The following is a 17,257-nucleotide window of genomic DNA, read 5'->3' as shown; positions in this document are numbered from 1 at the left end:
CAACCTTAACGTCATGGTTTAAGTGTGTGGTAAGTGCCAGATGAGGGACCCATACAGTAGTGCTATACCTGCAATAGTTGACCCCTGAGGCACATCAGGTTCTCAATATATCCCTCCTCCATATAACAAGACTATTTCGAGGAACAAGTTTTCAAGTTAACTGTTTTATAATACCAAATCCTTTAGTAAGCATCATGTTTCCATCCAATGTGGAAGTGAATTTGGAGACCTGATAAATTTTAATGGATCAAAAATATCGTAGTTTGTGTTGAACACAATTCTTATCTTCAACACACAGTACAATATATCTCAGCATTTGAAATAAAATGAGAGCGTAGGTGACTATAAAGACAAAACAAAGATGAAAAAAGATTTTATTTCAAATTTGTCATTCTGTAGTTTTGTGTATGTGCGCATGTGTTTGTGTGTGTGCTCATCCCACATTTGAAATAGTGAAATAGGCTAGAGTGAACATTTGAAAATCAGTCTTAGTTGAAACAGGATCTAGAGGTCACCTCTTTATTCTTGAAATGAACATGTGTATCTAAGTCTATATGTTCTAAGCCATAGAGAGACTATATTTATACACACACAATTAAAATTCTAAAATAGAATTGTTTAGAACCAATGAAAGATATTTTTAGGAAGAAGTGTCTTAGCATTGACATTGTTTAGAATTGCCAGCTCATGGCGATAATAAGAAGCAGGCTGAGCTCTAGTCTGCTATTATTGTTTTCATATTCTCTGTAGACATTGCTCCCAGGGAAATTATTCCTCTTGCTCCTAATGCCCCTGACTTGGTGTGTGATGCCAGAGAAAAATGTCCTGGCTGGAGTGAAAGGAAATTTTAATGACAGTATTGTATAGGACATAAAGACCACAAGCTAAGCTTAAAAAATAGTGGCTTAAGAGCTTGAAACATTCTTAGAAATACTGAGAGAACTATGTTGTCCTGACAGGCTAGGGGATGTTATTAGCACCTTCTTACTCAATAGTTCTTAGTATGTTTCTTCCTCTGTGGAGAAAGGCTCAGGTAGGCTCACCTTTCCAGGTACTCAGTCTTATTCTAATTCTCCAGGTAGTTTCTGAAGAATGTGTTTTTCCTGTATATCACTATAACTGATTGGGTCATATACCCATCCTAAAACAATTCTTGGCAGGATATGCAGTGACTGGGTAATCTGGTGACTATGTCTGCCCTGGGAGCTAAGAGGCTGAGTCAATTAGCAGTGATACACAATCAATCAAAAACATACCTCAAATTTTGTATTTTGATCTTTTCCCAGACTAGCAAAATGCATGTTCTGTGGTGCTCTCTTGCAATATGACTCCCCTTCAGCCACTTATCACAAAAGTAAATGACCAGTACTCAACAGTGTACATATTGCCAGGGCTTTTGGATATTATGTTTTGGCATTCCATCATATCCACCCATCTGTGTGGTTACATAAGATATTCAACACTTGGTTATAAAATAGACTTTATCTTAGATGATTTTGCCCAACTTCGGGCAAATATAAGTTTTCTCATCTAAGCTGTGATGTGTGGTCAGGTAGGTGTATTAAATGCATTTTCAATATTTGATATTTTCAACTTAGCATAAGCCTATCAGAATTTAATCCCATCAGTCGAAGAGCATCTGTTTAATAAAGGAAAACAAAATCAGTTTCAAAGATTATCTTTTGTGGACTGGTTTTTATGCCAACCTGTTCATCTTTACTTTGACCTGCACAAAAACCTTTTATGAAGAAAGAATTATCCTCATTTAAAAATTTAAGACAAGATCTTTCCTTATTCTGCTACAAATTTGTGGGGGAAAAGCAATCATTGGTTCTTCATTTCTCTATGTCTGTGAAACTAAGACGTAGGCAGCACCTTTTCTTCAGACTTTCCATAAGATAGTACATCATTAAATTCTGTTATAAAAACAATGATAATGAAAAGCAAATGAGTCATATTAACTTACTGGTAAGATCTTTATCTCCACCAAGTGAAGCTGAAATAGATATGCAATCAATATTTTCCTGACTACAAAACTAATTACATATTGGCAAACACATAATTGTCAGTTTATGTGACAGAGGCAGACCACAATGTATCAGGATCTTTAGATAATATATTTCTAAATTCAAGAAAGATAAAACAAATTAATGACTGTTTTCTACCTGTTCTAAAATTTTACTATTTCTATATTGTTTCTTTTCTAAACATGTTACTAAATATTTACATAATAAAATCAACAATTTTTCTCAGGCTGTCAAGAGCCACCTGTAATTTTCAGAAGAGTCATATACCTGCTTTTTCTTGTTTTTGACTGAAATTTGAAACTTTGTAAGTAAAAATGATATAATAACCTATTCTATAATTGTTCACTGTGAAAGAATTAATCTGTTACCTAATCTGTGATGGGGAAATGACTTCGGCTGACCATAGTGAAAACCTGCCACAACCACAAGGCCAAGTTTCTAACCCTTTTTTTAGTTCTCCATGGCCAAGTTGATGCCACCTCTTATGGGGCAAATACAGAGTCAAGGGAGCTCAGGGGAGCTTCTCTCACCAACCTGCCACCTCAGCAGGAGTGAGTTCATCCTCCTGAACTCTGGCCTCCAGTGTGTAACTGTTCATAATTTTATGAAGTATCTAAATGTCACTCACTAATTTTTAAAAAAGAGAATAGAAAACTCTGAACCAAGGAAACTGTGAATTCAAAAAGTTAGGAGGGTTACCAAATACATTAACAACACTTTCTTTAAAAAACAGAATCACTTTCTTTTGAAATCAACCACAGTGGTGAGACATGTTTTACTTCTAGTGTCCTGTGATGGCACACAGCCTTACCCGACAAATCCTGCCAGCTTCCAAGTCCAGCACCAACATATGGGACAGCACTCCCTCACAACATTGTGGAGAAGAGCACATGTCCCCACTGGGCCATGAGAGTCGAGACTCTTGGTTTCTCAAGGCCAGACATGGTTGGAGAGCTTTCCTTGTTCTGTCAGAAAAGTTCATGAAGAACTGTGAATAGGATCAGTCCAGAGGAGTAAAAGTTTTATTTTCACTGTCCAAATATCAGTTAATATGCTGGGAGAGGTAGCAGAAACCTTTGCCTGAGCCTTGCCTCTTGAGCACACTGCACATGAACACTTCCATGAGGCAGGGATTCAGTTCCTTGAGAGACATTTTTCCCTTTCCTGTGGTTTGTCTACAAAACCCAAATATATTATGAAATTTTTCTTCACTGATTGCATCTGTTCTGCCAATTTTGTTTCCCAAGATAGGATTGGCACATTGGTTATTATTTCATCAGTCATTAAAGTATTAAGCTCAACTTTGGATTCCATGAGGCAAGAATGATTTGCACAGTCCACCAGAAACACAATCCCTTTAATTGCTGGAAAATAATTTTTCCAAACTTGCTCATGCCCACCAAGATCAAAAGTTGTAAAAGTCATTCTGTCAACTCTTCTGATGTTGGATGTAGTGTTGGAACATGTTAGTCCAATCTGTCATTTTTGAGCATATGAAAAAGAGTGGTTTTGCCTGCATGGTCCAAACCCAAGAATTCAAGTTTTCCAGATGTCTTATAGAGTCCTAGGAACTGTGCTCTACTGCTGAAGCTATTATAGATCCACTCAAAGATGAAATATATTAACGCTTAGTATGGCCTGAGGGGCTCCTCCAAAGGTGGCAGGCAGCTGGGACTCCCCCAACAACCCGCCTCAAAACACAGACCAGCAGATATACATGCTTTTTAGAACTGCATTTCTTCATTGCATTTCTAATATTTTCTTGGATATATTATGGACAAAATATTTGTATCTCTTTCAAATTCATATGTTGAAATTTAAACTCCAATATTATAATAGGAAAAGGTTATTTGGGAATTAAGTCATAAGAGTAAAGTCCTAATAAATAAAATTAGTGTCCTTTTAAAAGGAGATAGGAAAGCTTTCTCTCAAAGTAAAAGACTGCTGACTACAAACCAGAAAGTCCTTGCCTAGCACTGGATCTGCTAGCACCTTCATCTTAGACTTCCCAGCTTCCAAGACTTTGAAAAATAAATTTCTGTTGTTTAAGTAACAGAAGTCTATGGTAACTTGTTGTAGTAGCACAAACTAAGACATGAACATACCTGACCACTCTTAGTACCTTGTTAAAACACCCAAATGATTTCTTAAAAATTGTACCTTATCTGAATGCAATCTTTCATAATATTTCTATTAATATTTATAAATCCTGAGGGAGAAAAAAAGAAATGAGAGCTTTAAGTTTAGCATTTTTGGTACTTGAAATATGGATTGAATATATTTTCATGTAAGTCCAAATACCTACAGTGACCAGGCAGCAAAGTGGGAAAGAAACAGAAGGTAAAGATGTTAAATTAAATATCATGGCCAATGCTAAGGGAGTTAGGATCTCCATATTCTAAGTGAAATCTGCTATGTGGAAACTTGGGCCCAACAATTGCCAGATACTTTGAATTATCAAGAGAAGCCAGAAATCCACATACCATGTTATTTTTAAATGTCAATTATAAACTTTTAAAAATTTAAAGTATTATTGGTGTGGCAGGATGGGTGGGTAACAGGGAATCTGATAAGCATTCCTTTAGACCTATGGCTCCCAGTTAGCAATTCATGGATCAAATGATAGCTAAAAATAATTTATTATCGTATAGCCTTCCTTCACGAGTAGGAACAGTTCAGATGTTCAAATACAAATCTGAGCTATGGTTTAACTTATGAAAAATTATATAGAAAATATATCCGATTCTTGGTTTAAAATTAGAAACTAATTTTACCTTCTATGTGCAACAGGATTGGGGTGGGCTTATTTTAACTAGGCAAACAGTGCTCTGACAGGCAGAACATATTCTAAAAAGAAAACTATCAAGGAAAAAAAAGCCCACATAAGCAACTTTGTCATGATCACAAACTATTTCAAATCAACAATCTGTTCTAAATAAGCAATAAACAACTATATAATTCAGAATCATAAAATATTCAACAGTTCAAATTCTTGCTGCCAAACCAGCTAGTTTTTATCTATAGGTAAATCTTGGTTTGACATACCCATAGGTTATAGCTTCTAGGCTTTTATGCACCCACTCCCTTTTGGAAAGGGAGTGGGTGCATAAAAATATCATTTAATTACTTAATAAGTGCAAAAGTCTCACAGTGTAATCCAGTCAAAAATCTTGTTGGCTTCCCATGTTGGAAACACTGAGAAGTCTGGTTAGTAAAGTCAATTTTATTGTCCATTCACATACCCTGCCTATAGCTGTCCCTGATATTGTTCTACTCCGAAAATAAAAAGTCTACTCTCATGGGGAAACTGATTGGATTTAAATATAGTTAACAGTCCTATCTTCAATATGCAAAGAAATTAATGTCCCCAATTAAAACATTTGCTAAGGCTTTTGAGAATGCCTTCCAGCTTCTAAAACTCTTGGTTTACATAGTTCTTTGCCTATATATTTTTGTCCATGCTTCAAATATAGCATTACTAAAGCACTTATAAGTTTTGTCTTGTTTTTAAATAACTTGTATATGTGTTTATCTCCAATGACTGGTACTAGGTCCCTGAAAGGTAGTGTTTTGGTCTTCTCGTATTGCTCATTGATAGACCAACAAATCATATGACCCTATTGAGAGTAGATATTCAATGATGTTCACAAATGAGTTAAAAAATAAAAACAAGGATTAAGAGATATGAAAACAGACCATCCTTTCTCGTTTTTCTTAGATAATTTCTTCCTGTTTGCAGCTGTCTCCTAATATTTTACAAAATAGAGTATCTTAATGATAAATTATTTGTAACAAGTTTTGAGTTCCTCATTTGCCAACAGAATATATATTTCTTAAGAACAGAAGATAAGCTGGGCATGGTGGTGCATGCCTGCAATCCAGCAATTCAGGAGGCTGAAGCAGTGGGATCATAAGTTTGAGGCTAGCCTTGGCAACTTAGAGAGACCCTGACTCAAAATAAAAAATGTCTGGAGATGTAGCTCAGTGATAAAGTACCCTGGGTTAAACTCAAAATAAGAAAAAAGAGACACAATTTGACCCTCTAAATAATGTGATAAGTGATGAGAGCAATTATCGCATTCTATTATATTTATTTCTTCCTTAGAATACAATTCCCTGAGAATACTGATCATACCTCAATACCTCAGCCTCTTTGCATTTGCAAAATTAAGAACACAGAGCTAAATACTCAATATCAATTCTTAAATAAATAAATTCACAAGGTATTAAATAAACAAGAAGTCAATTTGAATATAGGTGAAACTAATAACACTCTTATAATCAAAATATAAATTAAAGAACTTTCTGAAATAGTGATATAGCTCCGAGCACTTGCCTGGTATGCATAAGGCCCCGAGTTTAATTCTCAGCACTGAAGAAAACAAAATGTCTAAGTCCAAATCTTTCCATGCACACTTCAAAAATGATACAGATTAGCAAAAAGGACAAGAACATTTCATATTTCCAGCAAAACTAAAAGAAAATATAATAAACTTCTAACTACCTGGACATAGAAAAAGGAATATTAATTTCTATCAGAACTCTTGAGTTCCTGCCATAACCTTTTGCAAATACTCTGGTATTTGAGAAAACTGTGCGAGAGAGAAGAAGGAATTGAAATAAAATTTAATCCTACAAACAGAAAGCCCCACATTAAGATAAAATATCAAAAATAAATGAAAAAGGGAAATAATCCTGTTCATCAGAGTATTGACCATAGAGTTATAATAAAAAATCATATACAGAATGACATCAACTAGCTAGTTTCCATGGTCCATCCTTCCTTGAAATTATTGAAAAATCAAGCATAATCATAAGAATCAACTTTATAATAATTCTGGGGAAATTTGAAAGACTCCAGGAATCAAGAAAACCTTGAATCAAAAAATGTACAGGTGCTACCTGAGGAACACATACAGAGTATTCGTTTTTATTTTACCTAACTTGAGGTGCTCAGAAGGGAAGAGCACTTATTCAGCAGGCATTCCTAGAACACATTGTGAGGCATGTGACAAAAAAATAGATACGTGGAAAGCCTGGGAAGAAAAGCTGGGCAGGCTGGTTTGGGCAATAAGGGCTTTCAAAAGCCACCTTCCAAAGTGGCTGAGAAAGCCTCACCTATGCTCAGGGCAGGACCAGTGCTCAGAAAGGGCTTGAGGAGTCCTTAGTTTTCATTCTGGCTATCTTCTAGGCTCTGGCTGAGTAATAAGCCCAAAGCAGAACTCAAATGGCCTGGCCACTTGTCTGAAGATCAATCTTTAAACTAGGAGTGTTTTCTTTTTCTTTTTCTTATTGAAAGTGTTTGAGAAGGATCGGTGTTTGTTGTGTTGGTGGTGGTTTTTAACCAAAAAATATTGAAAAAGAACAGAGTTAGAACCCTCACATTTATCTATTTCAAAACTTAGTACTAATCTATGGTAATCAAAATCACATGGTACTGCCTTTCAAAAATGGCATGTAGAGGGCTGAAGATGTAAATCAGTAGTAGAGCACTTGTTTAGCACATGCAAAGTCCTGAAGTCAATTCCCAGTCTCTCTCTCTCTCTCTCTCTCTCTCTCTCTCTCTCTGTGTGTGTGTGTGTGTGTGTGAGAGAGAGAGAGAGAGAAAGAAGCATGTACACCAATGAAAAAGAACAAGAATACAAAAATATACATCTATAGAAAATTGATGCAAAAAAGGAGCTGGATATCTATCTCACAGCATATTCAAAAATTAACTCAAAATGGGTGATTGACTTAAATATGGAAGCTAAAACTATAGATTAGAATAAAATATTCTTGACCTCAGATTTGGCAGTGGATTTTGAAATACAAAACCAAAAGCATGAGCAAAACAAAACAAAAAAAAATAAGAATGAAAGGAAGGAAGAGACTACCCACAGAATGGAAGAAAATGTTTGCAAATAACAACTCTGAAAAGGATTTAGTATGTAAAACACATTTTTGAAAAAAAATTTCCTAAAACTCACCAACATTTTCAATCAAGAATTGTGTGACAAGAAAAAACAATCCAAATAAATAATTGTAAAAATTTTAAAATAGAAAATGAACAAAAATCAAGAAATAAAGTGAGAGCTTATTGAATTCAGAAAAGATATAAAAGGAAAACATCAGAAAACTAAAAGTACAAGATTGCCAAAAACTGCAGTTGCAAAGTTATAAATTTAATAATTAACATTGAAGAAACACAAGAAACTAAAAACAAGATAAAGGAGTACAAAAAGACAGGAAAATGCTTATAAAGGGAAATGGTCAATAAAGTTTCTATATTAATATAGCTGATTTCCTGAACAAAAAGAAAAAAAGAAAAAGAAAATATTCTGGAAATAAAAGATCTGAAGCTACCAGTTAAAAGGGTCCAGTTAGCATTTAGTTAGGCAAATTAGCCCATATTTATTAGTGCCAGGACATACAATTAAATATTAGTATTTTATAAAGAAAAAATTATCTTGGCAATAGCATAGATACCAACTAATATACAAGAGAAGCAGACAATTAGATACCCCTCAAAAGCAACCCACAAGCTAAGGAAACAGTGGGAAACCTTTTTAAGAACTCAAGGAAGTAGTTCTGAACAAGACTTGTTAACCCAGACAAGAAAACCAATCCATCAAGTGTCAGGATTTGAAATTAAGTAAATTTAAATAAGAATTCATGCAATCATACCTATGAACTTTTTGAGTAATCTACCAGAGAATGAGGCTCATCCAAATAATATTCAGGAAACTTTAATAAAACGACTGATGGAATTTAATATGCTTGATTGCAGATCTAAGGGGAAAAAAATACAGACCACACATTGAAGGAAGAAATTTATTAATTCCCTCTAATCTTACAGAAGATAGAAGCCAATATTTCTTAACTCATCCTTTGAGATAAGAATTACTCTCATAGCAAATCCAGACAAAGGCATTACAAGAAAAGAAAATTAATGCTGGACCCTAAAAAAAAAAAAAAAAAAAAACAGTGAGCATGCCTGTAACACCAGTGACTCAGGAGGCTGAGGCAGGAGGATCGCAAGTTCAAAGACGGCCTCAGCAACTTATCAAGACCCTCACTAAATTTAGTGAGACCCTGACTCAAAATAAACTATGAAGGGCTGGAGATGTGGCTCAGTGGTTAAGCCCCACTAGGTTCAATCCCTGGTTAAAAAAAATAAAATTAAATAAAAATCATATACAATCTCTCTCGTGAACATTAAAAACAAAATCCTCAGCAAAACATTAGCAAATTGTTTTTGACAATGTATAAAAAGAATTATACACCATGACCAAGTAAGATTTTACCCAGATATGCAAGTCTGGCTCATATAACCAGCTAAAGAAAAATTACATGATTATATCAATAGATGAAGAAAATATATTTGACTAAATCCAATACCATTCACAATAATAACTCTTAGCTAATTAAGAATAGGCAGGATCTTCCTCAACTGGAATCAAGAACATCTACAAAAAAAAAAAAAAAAAAAAAAAAAAACTACAGCTAAAAAATTACATTTAACAATAAGAATTCTAGCCCCACTAAGCTCAAAACTACAGTAGATCCCAAAGTCATAGCAGGAGAGTCGCTGCCAGGGACAACCTCAAACACTGAAGATGGGCTGGTTGGAGTCTCAAAGAAACACTTAAGGCCTGGGTGACCAATCCAAAGTGTTTTTTAGGGAACTTACAAACAGAAGGGACTTCTAACTTCCTCATGATAGATAGCAAGACAAGAGATGTTCTACCTTCATTTGTTAACATCAAGGGGTCAGATTACAGAATTTATATAGAGGCTAAAAGAATTTGAGCTCGGGGCCCGACTCATTCCTAATAATAATTATCAAGGTTCTTGACGTATCAGTGTCCCAGGCAATCACTTAAACCAGTGTTTCAGTGCCTATGAATGCTCCAGGTCCTAGCTCCAGTTCAACACTGCAGAGGAAGACATGGATCTGGGTAAATCAAAGTAGTCAAAGCACTCTGTTTCTTGATCAGGACATGGAAGGAAAGCAGAAGGAACTAAAGAGCTTTCCAATGAAAAACTAGCACTTTCCTGCTATGATTAGGAACAAACAAGGCAAGAAGGTCCCTTCTTACCAATTCTTTTCAGTAATGAAAAGAATTTTCACACACACACACACACACACACACACACACACACACACAGTCTCTCACACACACCATCTCTCCATATGCAGGAAAAGGTAAGCTTAAAACATTTATATTTGCTGCTTCTAGGCACATGCAAGAAGAAAAAGAAACAACATGTATACAGTTTGGGAAGGAAAAAAAAACATTAATAATTGACATGAACATCTGTGTAGAAAGTTCAAAAAATTAACATGAAAACTCCTAGAGCTATTAACGATTATAGCAAGCTTGCGGAACACAAGGTTCAGGTACAAAAGTCAATTACTTATGTGAACACTAGAATTAAATAACTACATTTTGAAATTAAAAACACCATACTATTTACATTAGTATTCCCCAATATGAACTACATAGGTACAAATCTAAGAGATTATGTAAAATCTCTGAGGAAAACTAAAGCCCTGATGAAAGAAATCTAAGAACTAAATATGTGAGAAAATATTTTATGTTCACAGAGAGGAAGATACATTGTAAGGATGTTCTTACCAACTTGACCTATATATTGAACTAATCCTAATCAAAAATCCCACAAAGTTATTTTGTGGATACTGACAGACAAATTCTAAAGTTTATGGTAAGGATAAAAGACACAGAATAATCAACACAATATTCAATAACAACTTGTGAAGATTTATAATATTCAACTTCAAGGCTTACTCCAAAGTACAATAATCAAGAAAGTATGGCATCGGCAAAATAGTCAAATATGTAAATCCAACAGAATAGAAAGCCTGGAGGTAGACCTACATGAACACATAATCAACAGATTATGCAAAGGCAAGGCAAGGGGAAGGGTCTTTAACAGAAGTTGCTGGAACAACATTAACATGAAACGAACAAAAAAAAACCCCACGAGTCTAGACATAGAACTCCCACATTTCACACACACACAAAAATTAACTCAAAATGAAATGCAGACCTAAATGTAAGATTCAAAACTATTCAACTCCTAGAAAATAACATAGGAGAAAACCTAAATGAACTTGGATAACAGCAAAGTCATGATTCTTCTGATTCATGAAAAAAAAATTAATTTGGACTTCATTAAAAATTATTACCTTTTGCTTTGAGGAAAAAAATGTCAAGGAAATAAGACAAAGCCAGACTTGAAAGATAAATTTGCAAAAGGCATATCTATTAAAGGGTTGTTATTCACATCAAGAACTCTTAAAATTCAACTTTAGTCAACAACCATATTCAAAAAAAAAAAATCAGGAAAAGAGCTGAATAGACACCTTATGAAAAAATGTTAGTCAGATGACAAGCTTATTGAAAAGATGCTTAAATCACATTATAAAATCGCAAATTGTAACAATGAAATACTACTATACACTTATCAATGTGTTCAAAATCCAAAATACTGACAATAGCAAATATTATCAAGCACATGAAACAATAGGAACTTTCATCCAGTGCTAGTAGAAACACAAAATGGTGCAACCAGTTTGGAAGACAGTTATGACATTTTCTCACAAAACTAAAACATTTTTACCATATTATCTAACAGTTTATCTACTATTTAGCCAAAAGTTTAATTTATATGGTTATTTCAGTAATATGTTAAGTTCCTAACATTTAAATCATAAAAATATTAAGCATTGAAAAGTACTATATAACCATAAGGTAGCACTTTAATAAAGATAAAATCATCTGTCTCAAAAAATGTTGCCAATTAAATCTTGACTAAAATTATTTGAGTGATAAATTCTGGGAGATGGAAAATCCCAGAAAAATTTCAGCTCTTTCCTCGTTGTTCTACACCTTATGAACATTTAATACAGGAAATAACAGCACCTTCTTTGATGATTTCAGCTAACTGTACTGAAATTTTTTATTGCTTCGGTATAACCATTTGTCACTTGACTCTAGATTTTCTTGCTTTCAACCAGAATTTCTAAAGTTGCCAAAATCCATTCTCTGAAAAACTAATATCTGAACAAAGCAAAAAGCATTGCTTTATCCAAACATAGGGATTCAATGAGTCTGACCATCATTGTTCTTCATATGATGACTTGGCTCATCTTGCTTTCTCATCATCCTTAATTAATCAGCTTCAATGGAAATTTAGTGCCTACATTAGTCATTTTCATTGGCAGTGGTAAATATAAGGTTTTGAATATCCCTGTAAAGGGTTCAAGACCAGCAGTAGAGTTCAGTCACCTGCTGGCAATTGGTAAAAGTGAGAAGGTGAACTTTGAAGTAATCATGCATGCAGAAAACTTACATTGTAGTAGGTAGCTAGTCTACCAGTACGGGAAAAACTGGCCATTGTTCAAGTTAAAGATGGATGATTTCATGGGAGTTCTTTATAGTATCTTTTTCATTTTATATCTACTTTTTGTATGTCTGAATTTATCCATTATATTTTAGATGAGACATCCTTTCATTATACTGATATGACATGATATGAAAACTATATCAAGGTTGAAACAAACAATGATACAGAAGATAGGAATAGTGTGCTAACCTTTAGCTTAAAACAGATGTATAAGGGGCACACAAAATTTTATGTGTAAAAAATGATTTGGAATAAAACTTGAGTCTTTATGAGGTACAGTTCAGTAAAAACAAGTTTCAATTTTTTTTCAAATGTTTACCTTGTTTTTAACACACTGACATAGATTTGTGATCATACACAGACTTCTCATAATCCACTAGGGCTTGACTCACATTTTTACTGTCAGGAGTCATGTATAATAGACAACAGAGCAATGATTTTCTGGTACTAGGGCCAAGGTAAAGCTATGGATTTAACTTATAGTAGAAACTGATTTTTTTAAAAAATAGACTATGACCATACAATTGAGCATTTCACAGGTTGAAACAGAAACAGTTCTGAGGGGTTTACATTTCAGTCACTGGTTAAGAGCATGAAATCAGATTGTCTGGTTTCAAAACCTGCATCAGTCACTAATTGTGTAGTCCTTGGTCTAATTCCATGATCTAACTCAGGCTCAGTTTTATCATCTGCATAATAGGAATATGCAGAGGGTTATTGTATATTATGTGAATTAAGCCCCATATAACTGTGGAGAATTTTAGATTCTTTTAATTATTTTAATCACAAAACAATAACAGAACAAAAGTGGAGCAGAAAATTATACAGCAGAATTGATATATTGCTTGAAAGCCCAAGACTCTGGAGTTAGAAATACCTGGCTCTAAATTTCTGGCTCTGATATTACTATATGTGATCTTGGACACATTACTGAATCTCAGTCTTCAAATCTGTAAAATATACAGATATAAAAACCACTGAGTCTTACACATAGTAAATACTCAATATAAAAGGTATTTCAACAAAGTATATTTTAAATAATTACATATAGTTGATAATGAGATTAATATGATGCAAACAATTAAGAACTGAAGAACTGATTACAAAACCTGTTGCCAAACTATTTACAATGTGTAAATATGTGTGATGATAGCACAGGCTGGTGGTCATTTAACTAAAATTCTTGGGCAACATGTATTTCAGAATTTAGTATTATTCTGACTTCAGAAAGATAATACACAGCAAACACCACATTTTGAATCTCCTGTGAGGCCAGAAGCAGCACTCGATAATCAAGCACATTAATATTCTATATTGAAAAGCATGAATATTCAAATTGATTTTAGCTTTCGAAAGATAAGTCAGCTGCGGTGAGGTCAGATTTTGCAGCCAAATGACTTAAAAGAAAGCTGTTAGTTTTTCCAAAATTTGAGATTTCAGAATCATAGATAAGGAATCATGGATCTGTATTTACATACTTACTAACAAAGTTGGGCTCACAGAAGATTCTGTATGTACCTGTTAACTGGGAAATCGCCCGATAAAGAAAATTTTCATCAAACATACTTGTCTCTTTCAAGGAAGCAAATGTGTACACCATTTACATTAGGTTCAGGGTCAGCTGTGAAATCATACATTTTTCTAGACAAAAATAACCAGGCAGGCCCACAAAATGGGGAGACATACCCAGCAGTTTGCCTCATTATAAGGTATGTAATAGTTCCTGTGTCTGGATTGGATTCTCTTCAGTATATTCAGTAGTTTTGCTTCAGTTCTTTCCACCCTCTCAAAATACAAAGGAACATAGAACTAAAAAGGATTTTATGTAAAGAAGATGATGAAAATGGAGGGGTTTGAGGAAGAAAGCAAAATCCATTCTGATTAATTAGGTCTTTTTGCAGGTCAGAGCTCATTCCTGTGATAATGAGCATTTTCTAAGTTTTGTCTTAACTGTTGTCTGTACTTCTGTTTAATGCCACTAATACAATCTAAAGACTATGAATTTTATTTATTTTCTAAGAGACATTCAAATTATTTTCTAGATATGATTGGTTTGAAGAGGCTTCAGAAAATGAATTATATTTTTACAAAGGTCAAATAACCACACTTTCAGTGTTGCTCCGTTTCTCCGGATTTATACTACTTAAAGTGTCCATATATTTAAGTGTCCATATATTTAATTAATAGGAGAAATCAGTAAAACACTTCAATTGTCAAGGCAATAGTTTTTTTTATAATTATTAATAATTGTCTGCATAATTATATAGTAATTCAGTATAACTTAATTTCATGTGGACTAAAATCAATAAGAAAAACCACATACTGAGCCTGCAAAAACATTAGTTATAATCAATTGTAATTTCTTTCTCTGCAAATTTATTTTTTTATATTTGACATACATCAAAAGCTATGGATGCCTGTTTGATGCCCAGAAGCCTAGAAATAAAATGAAATAATCCAAGAGACATTTTTCAAGTGAGAGGCATTTCTATTCATAAGTGAAAAGCTCATCACTATCTCTCAAATCACATCTTACTTGACCAAAGTCTCTTTGAAGATAATGAATAAAAAGAGCTAAATGTTGGAAAATTATCATTTTCCAAATATTAAAGAAATTTGCTCTTTCAAACATTACATAGTACCCAGAGGATCTGTTTATATTTTTATTATTACCTTCAAGACTATAGAAATCAGCATTTAACATCAGGGTCAAAGAAGACTAGAAAATTTTAAACTTGACTATTCTCTGTCTAATGATGCCTTAAAGATCCATGAGACAAATTCAACAACCTGTACCCCCTCCCCGCAAAAAAAAAGTAGTTGAAGTAGTTGTTTCCAAAGTCTTGTGCTTTACCAGCTATGTCTGATAAGAATAATTACTGGAGACTCTTCCATTTGTTTAAATAAGTCTCTCCAGTATAAAGCTTCAAACTCAATAAGAACATACCTGCTCCCACCACTCTAACTGCCCAGGCTAGGAAGCACTTCTTTATCATGCTCAAAGCTGGGAAACAAAGCTTATCTTTTTCTAAACCAAAATAAATCATTCACTGTCCTGTTTGACACAAATGACAAAAGACTTTACAAAAGTCAAGGGCCTCTTTGGATTTGGAAGGAAAGGAGTGACATCTGGTTCTTCTGAGTACCAATTGCAAATGATTAATGAATGGACACAACAGGAAGAGAAGTAAATCAACTCAGGGTCAAGTGACCTAGAAGTCAAAGACCCAAAGGCTGTTTGTTGTGATGCTCATGGAGGATTTTCCCCAGGGAGAGTTAGGAAGTATTATGGCTACAGATTCAAGAGGTATGGAAACACACTGACTTCCTAAGAAGCTGCCTGCAGTCCTGATGGACACACTGGAGAGCTTCTCTCCCTATGTGCTCCCTGAGTCCTTGTTAGAGGAGGAGGTATCTTGAGAATATCTCCCCTCCATTCTAGTTCACTGGAGCAGATGAACAGATTCTAGGCTACACAGAGAAATGTTTAGACCAAGATAAGGGAAGGCAGAATTGGGCAATCTTAGAAGATGAAATAGAATAAACAGAATATATAAAGCCTCAAAGTCATACAGAATACATAAGAAAATCTGTATCCCTGTCTAGCAAAGATTCAAAGCTTTGCAGAGATGTTAATAATAAAGTCACAGGATCTTATCCTCTAGTGCACATAAAGAAGGGATTCCTAAATCCTAGCAGACAAGAGTCTCTCTTTCACATATAAAGATTAAATCTTTTTGAGAAGAGAGATTTCATTCAGATCAATTGTTACTATCAATGTTATTGGTCCTGGTAACCACAGAGAGCAGAGAAGTTGGCTGTCCTGCTGAGATGCAGCAAAGGGTATGCAAATACTTACCCACCACATAACATGGATTCTTCCATCTCAGGAGAGGGAAACATACCTCCAAAAGAGACTTGGGTTGGCACTTTAATGCAAGGTGCTAAATCTTGAGAAGTCCTAAGATTCTGTCCCCATCACTCATATAGTATACTAATTAATCTGTGATGTTGTAGCCTCCATCATATTCTCAAATGACTCTTTAAATGTTAGTAACCACCAGTTTAATACCTATAACATCAGTAGGAGGTAGAAAAGAATAAAAATAAGCCACTGAAGCCAGAATTAAGGACAGGCAGTCAGTATAGACAGGTAAATCAGGTGAGACAGAGAATAGAGGCCAGTTTTGAGTGAAGTTGGAGATTGCCCCTGAGGAATTGAAATACTAATGCCTTCAGAGCCCTTCCTCCACACTTGTCAAGATAACCTGCCCCTGTTCCAACCTGTTTCTAAGGTAACCTATACAGGGAGTTTTAAAAGTTGTTAGTTAATGTGTCCTGGACTCCCTTCCTGCCCAGATCATGCTGGTCCTCGGGCGGGTGCATCTGCTTCTTACCTCCTGGCCATCCCACCTGAGCATCTTCTGGATCTAGTCACCTATAAAGGAGAGAGATAAGGGGTAAGAGAGCAGGAGAACAAAGAAAATTTAGGATATAAAAAGGAGGCAGAATGCTCTCACTTAAGAGGATACCAAGATAACAGCTATAGCCCCTTCTACCTCCCAGGAGAAGTCTGTATCATCCCTTTTTAAATAAGCCCCATTTTATGTGCTTGCCTCAGCATGCTTCTCTAATGTTATCCGTCAACATGTGAAGAATAGGACTTATCACCAATAAACTGATGGTGGTGATACCACCGGTTATTAAAAAAACAAGGACTTATTTGTGCACATGTGTGTTGGAGAAAGAAGTGTGGCAAAAGTCAAACATCTTCATATTATATTGTTTGTATTAATAAAACTATTTTTAATCAATTT

General features: G+C 34.6%; 1 pseudogene; it reads right to left on the bottom strand.

Moving 5' to 3' along the window:
• Positions 1–3,069: 3,069 nt before the first annotated feature.
• LOC113193031 (small COPII coat GTPase SAR1A pseudogene) overlaps positions 3,070–17,257 on the bottom strand; it is a 48,462-nt pseudogene continuing 34,274 nt past the window's right edge.

The sequence above is a fragment of the Urocitellus parryii genome, chromosome 1 (assembly GCF_045843805.1).
Source record: "Urocitellus parryii isolate mUroPar1 chromosome 1, mUroPar1.hap1, whole genome shotgun sequence".
NCBI lineage: Eukaryota > Metazoa > Chordata > Mammalia > Rodentia > Sciuridae > Urocitellus > Urocitellus parryii.
Note: the sequence above shows the minus strand (reverse complement) of the source record. Positions and strands in the feature narration are given on the sequence as shown.